This window comes from Martes martes, assembly GCF_963455335.1.
Source record: "Martes martes genome assembly, chromosome: 2".
In the NCBI taxonomy this organism is placed as follows: domain Eukaryota; kingdom Metazoa; phylum Chordata; class Mammalia; order Carnivora; family Mustelidae; genus Martes; species Martes martes.
The window spans coordinates 9,474,831-9,480,830 of NC_137889.1; the positions used below are offsets into that span (position 1 = coordinate 9,474,831).

Genomic DNA, 6,000 nt, shown 5'->3' on the forward strand with positions numbered 1-6,000 from the left:
CAGAGGTGAAGTTGGGGTTATAGAGGGAGGAGAGAGGTGGCAGTACAGGTGGTTTGACAGAAGGAGAGAAGTGAACAAATACAAAGTCAGTCAGTATCAATGTAATTAGGCCAGCTTTGTTACCTGGACAAGGAGGATGAAGTCTTGGTCTCCCAAAGATTTCACTTCAAAGGAATGGCTCCCAGGTCTTCAAGACCAAGCCTCTGAGTCGCAAAAGATACTTACCTTTTCAAAATTGTGAGCCTTTTTCAGTGAACACTCAAGGAAGGTTAGGGAAAATCATTAGGTCTTGACTAGAAAAATAAAGTTTCCTGGCAATGTTGAGCTTTCACGGGGAGATATTTTGTCGGGGATGCAGAGTAGGGGAGAAGGAGGAGGGCTGGATTCATCCTACTGACACAGCACTATGTTGTCAGAAGCCACGAAAGAGTTAGGTTAGGTCTCTCAGTGCAGGGGTTTGGAGGAAGTCCTACTGAAATTTCTGCAGTTCTCAGGGGGAAGAAAAGAACAGGAGGCAACATTCTCCTGGATAGATCACAGATTAGGCCCCAAAACAAGTCTCAGTGAAATTAAAAGGACTAAAATCCTGTGAAGTATTTTTCCAATCACAATAATATCCAACAAGGAATGGACCACAAGCAAAACTGGAGGGAAAATACAAACAAGCAAAAACAAAAACATGTGGAGACTAAGCGACATGCTAATTAAACCAAGGCATCACTGAAGAAAATTAAGAAAAAAAAAATACATGGAGACAAATGAAAGTGAAAATACAATGTCCCAAAATCTTAGTGAGGCAGCAAAAGCAGTTCTACGGGAAATTCACTTTTTAACAAGTAAAGCATTTCAGTTTTGCAAGATCAAGTTTCGTGGATGGGTGGCAGTGACAGTTTGATGAAGGCACAGCAATGGGCAAGTACTTAATGACACAAACCAGCTTAAAATAGTGACAGTGGGCCATTTTGTTTTATGTATCTTTTACCACAATAAGATTTTAAAGAAGTCATTAATGTTTACTTACATATTTATGCTTCCTCATGTTCTGTTTTGTGGATACGGAAGATCCTATTACATCAGGTTTTTTTTTTTTTTTCTTTCCCCTAGAAGAGATGAACATTTCTTATACTTCAGAACTATTGACTTAGCTTTTTTTTTTCTTCCCTTAAACACGTATTTGTTTCGAGTTCCGTATAAAATTATAGATTGGCACTTTTTCAGTAAATCAAAAAAGTCTTTAACTGTCCTTAAATATTTTCTGAAAAGTCTGCTGTCCTCACTTTTGCCCCTCCACTTCTATTTTTCTAGCTGCTTTAAAGAATGTATCTTCATCAATCTGTACCTTGGAGAGGTTCTGTTTAATAGTTTTCAATTTTTCTCTGTGGATTTGTAGTTATCCTCAGGGTTAGTCAATTTTCAACCACTAATATTCTATCCCCCCCTCTCTGAGAAATGAACTTCACACATTTTAGAAGACTGTTTCAACTTCCCCGTGAGAAATTGCTATATGGTTGAAGCGAGTGTGATAAAAAGTGACTTAACCTAAGGGGACCTTAGGGGGAGAATTTTGTCCTGGAGTTAAATGTCTAGGGCCCGTTTAGTCTGTACATCTTATGTAACAGGATTGGGAAGGAGATCACTTGGAATAAGTATAGATAAAACCACAGATGACCATGGGAAAAATCTGAGAAATCCACAATTTCTAATTGAAGAGGTAAAATTAGAAAGAAAAATTGACCTTTGGAGAGAAAAATGATATCTTGAAAAACAAGTTATGTAAACATTTCAAAAGAAGGCAGTGATCCACTGTGTTAGTGAACCGTCAGTCAAGAACTAGGACAAGATTGCTGCATTTGACAAGATGAAGGCTACTGACCGGGACAGTGATTTCAACAGAGGTGAGAATAGGCTATTTGGGATGGGTAAAGAAAAAAAAAAAAAAAAAAAAAAAAGAAATAAATAAAAGGTAACAATAGTAGTACCAGTAATTCATTGAATAAGTTTAGCTACTACGTAGAGAGTTTGATAATATTTATGGAAAATGTAAGCAAGGTTTGTGCATCTATCTAATGTCATTCTTATCTTCTACTGTTTATAGTATTATCATACCATGTTCAACTTCATCTTGCTTTTCCCATTCAAAAAGCTTGCGCTTTGTACTACTTATATAGGTTAAAAATGTATTTAATTCTTTTAAGTGAACAACATTCTATTTTTTCCAATTGTGTGGCATAGGTATTGCTTTTTAGAATTTAATTTTTCTTCCCTCATTTGCTACTACAGATACTACGAGAGTGAACATCTTTCTGGATGTCATTTTTATCAACAAATTAAAGATTTTACATATAGATTTGAAGTAGCTGAATCAGCTTATATTTTAAATTTTATTAGATATTGCCAATTTTTCTTATAAAGTGTCCATAATAATTCTCATCTCTACCAGTAATATAGGACAGTACATTTTTCTATCCTTGTTATTGTCAGACTTGGATTTTTGCCAATGAACTTTTTTTTCCCCCCAAATTTTGGTTTCTAAATATGTGGTTAACTTGAGCATTGTTCCATATGCATCGGTCATTTTATTTTCCTCACAGTGAATTCCTGTTAGATCCTTTATTCACCTTTGAGGGGTTCTTAACTTTATGGGAAGATAAAATTGATGGCAGAGGTCTTTGATACCTAGATAATAGTTTATAAAATAATTGAGGCAACCATTCTTTGTATCAGGCTTAGACGGAGCCAGTGCATGCTTCAGGAAGAGAGGAATGTCATGTTGAAAATAAAGCTCTGTAAGTCTCAGTCAGCCAAAATTTGTTTTAACTGAGAGAGGGCAGCCTAGGGTAAGAATGGAGCCATGTACAGATCTGAGTAAGAAAAGCAAGATGTAGCGGGCAGGGAGCAATAAGCTTTAACACCTACTCAGGCCATACCCCAAACCAATTACACCAATCCCTGGTACTAAGAGTAAGGTGCCTATAGGTTTTAAAATCTCTCCAGCTGACTTCTCTCAACCTGCAGTCAAGGTCAAGAAAGTGTCCGAGACCAAGATTCCGAGTGTCTGGAAGCCTTGTAGTCTCATCTTTCAAGAACATACCTTGAAACAAGTACTTTCAAGAATTTCCATCTACCTTCATTTAAAAACAAATATTTAAAAGGACAGCTTCCTCTATCCTTCCTCTTACATTTAGAGCAAAAAATTCAAAATACTTTTAAATATAGCATTTTTCTCTCTAAACCATGCCTCTGCAATTATGACCATTGTAAAAGCTGGTTTTGTAAGTGAATGTTTCATTATAACTAAAGTGATTCAACCTGCAGTATTCATCTCAAAATCATTAGTCTGAACACATTCAGCCCTTTCAAATAACTTGCAAGGCAGCAAAAAATACACTATAATCCTTTGAACTGTTCTTCCTTAAAGGTAGTTGTTACTGTAAATAACTTTCACGGTCTAGAATGATGAGGCATGTGTAAATTTTAATTTCACTTTTCTAAACAAACTCTCCCACCTTTTCCTTCTTAAGTCTCAAGTGGCCTTTAAGTATAAATGTGTTTATGAGATTGTAGGAAAAAAAAATCTGTTCCCTTCCTCTCTAGCTGCAGTTAAAACACAGAACATTATGTTTATCCCATTAGAAATGATGAGTTTGCCCTGGGTCATTCCATGGCTAGCTCAGGGAGACCCTTGTAACCAACAGCACATATTTAAAAAAATGAGTAGTTAAAAGCAATATGGTTTGTGTACTGCCAGTTGTCCGGTGGCAGGGAAAATAGAGGCCTTTCCCTCTCAACCTACAGGGAGGAAAGGTGGGGGAATATAGGGTCACTGAATCTCAAAGAAACCTCCAATTAAAGGGGTCATAATAGTGAGCAGCTTCAGGGAAATTGGATCAGGAATACAGCATTAGGTTCAAGGTGACTCCACAGACGTCTGCAGAGAATTGGCGGATCTTCACCCAAGTCGTCCAACATACCCACAGCAGATTCCTACGGCTGCTGCATCAAATTGCCACAAACAGCGCCGCCCCCCTTTTTAAAATTATTTTACTGTAGAGGAAAAAATATCCTAAGATTTTTGTTAAATAACAATACTCCCTGACAAAATCATTTTTCAGGGTTTTCAAACTTCACCATCTGGTGGGACATAGCGAACTCTCCCTCACTGTGTCATAAGCTTCATTAATATCGCCATAAACCACGGGAAACTCAAAGATTTTCTAAATGGCTTCCAAATTTCTGCATAGATGCACGTAGTAATTCCAAAGGTAAACAATAAACAAGTTGGCAGAGAAATTAGAAGGATAGTTTAGAGAAAAAAAAAGAAGAAAAATGTTAATGGGTAATCCTGGGTATATAAGAACAAAGGATATGTAAGTGTTGATTTTGCTATTCTTTCAACTTCATGTTTTAGTTGCAGACAGACTGAAAAGTTGTCTTAGCGTGATCATGCTATTTTCCACACTTGCCTTAAAACAAAAAAACAAAAACAAAAAAACTTCCAGAACTTTCTGGAAAGTTTAAATTAAGCAGCTACCGTGCACAAATACAGCTTTATAGTTCTTGGGGGGGGGGAGGTGTTGGAATCAAAAAAATTTTTAAAGGTTTTATTTATTTGACAGAGGGAGAGAAAGATCACAAGTAGGCAGAGAGACAGGCAGAGAGAGAGGAGGAAGCAGGCTCCCTGCTGAGCAGAGAGCCCGATGCGGGGCTCGATCCCAGGACCCCGAGATCATGACCTGAGCCGAAGGCAGAGGCTTAACCCAGAGCCACCCAGGTGCCCCAATATCTTGTTTTAATAGCTCTGCCTTCAGCTCTTCTTTTACTGTGTATTTTCAGGGAAGACAACTGATTTGTAACCGCCACGTCTGGTGGTTTCTCAACGCGGCGGGATGTATATACTTTGTTACAGACGCCGAAGTCGTGCTTAGGGTCGCTTCCCGCAGAGTGAACGGAGGCCCTTCGGACGATCTCGACTCCAGAGCGGAAATACCCTCGGGGTGAATGTGTCGATTTCTCTGCCCCGCGCGCCCTACTCCCCCCAAGAGGACCCTCACCGGGTCCCGGGGCCGAACGCTCCCCTCTCCGTGGTCGGACCCCGGGACCGAGAAGTTCCGTCCCCGCGGACAAGGCGCGGACCACAGTCCCTCCAGGCCACAGACGCGCGCTGACTTGCGGTCAGAAGTCCGTCGGGACGGGGGGCAGGTCCGCGACCCCCTGGAGCCCGCAGGGACGGTTCCTTCCTCTTCTCTCTCCGCGTCTCCAGGCGCCTGGGCTTCCGGGCTCGGGACTCGGGTTTCAACCCCGCGAAACCCGCGATTCCCGCGTCCCGGCCCCGCCCCGCCCCGAGCCGCCCGCGCCCTTTTCTAAGGCCCTGATGTCCCCCGACCGCACCTGGGCCGTCCGGGCTGCGCTCCGCATCGGAAGACCCTTGACGTCCTCCGACCCTGCAAACCTCCTGTTCGGGGCGGAGGACGCGCCCATCCGGCCGTCGGGCTGCGGCGGTTTGGGGTCACGGTCAAGGCCGCCTCGCGTCTCCTCAGGAGTCACCCCCGGGGCGCGATCTTTCTGCCTGCAACGCGCTCGGACCGCACGAGGAAGGCGCCCCCCGGGACCCCGCCGAGGCGGCAGCGGCGCAGCCGATTGGGTTTGCAGGTTTTCTCGCGAAACGCGAGTGGGAGGGAACCGCGACCGGGAGGGACGGGACTGAGATCTCGCCTTTACGGCCGCAGCTTGGAGCCTGGGCGTTCGGGGACACGTGCCAGCCGCGGCGCGACGCACCCGACGGGCGCCCGCGGTCAGCGCGCGCAGGAGCTTCTCGGTCGCGGGGACGACGCGGGGCCAGAGTCCGAGCAACGTGGCAGAGTCCCAGAGCCCCGAGGGGCCGGGCTGGGGCGCGACCTGGCCGGGCGGGGGCCCCGCAGCCACGTGCTTCCCGCCGCGCCTGCCGCCTGCACCGCGAGGCTGCGCCAGGCCCGAGCGGCCCGGACCGAGCCCCCAGCGGGA

The 6,000-nt window shown here is 44.0% G+C and overlaps 1 pseudogene across 1 annotated transcript in view; it reads left to right on the plus strand.

Annotated features, from left to right (window-relative positions):
- LOC308339032 (small nuclear ribonucleoprotein F-like) overlaps positions 1 to 4,998 on the plus strand; it is a 55,720-nt pseudogene extending 50,722 nt beyond the window's left edge. The window contains exon 2 of the transcript in view: positions 4,834 to 4,998. The product of the transcript in view is annotated as a small nuclear ribonucleoprotein F-like (transcript). The remainder of the gene's footprint in view (positions 1 to 4,833) is intronic.
- The last annotated feature ends 1,002 nt before the right edge of the window (positions 4,999 to 6,000 follow it).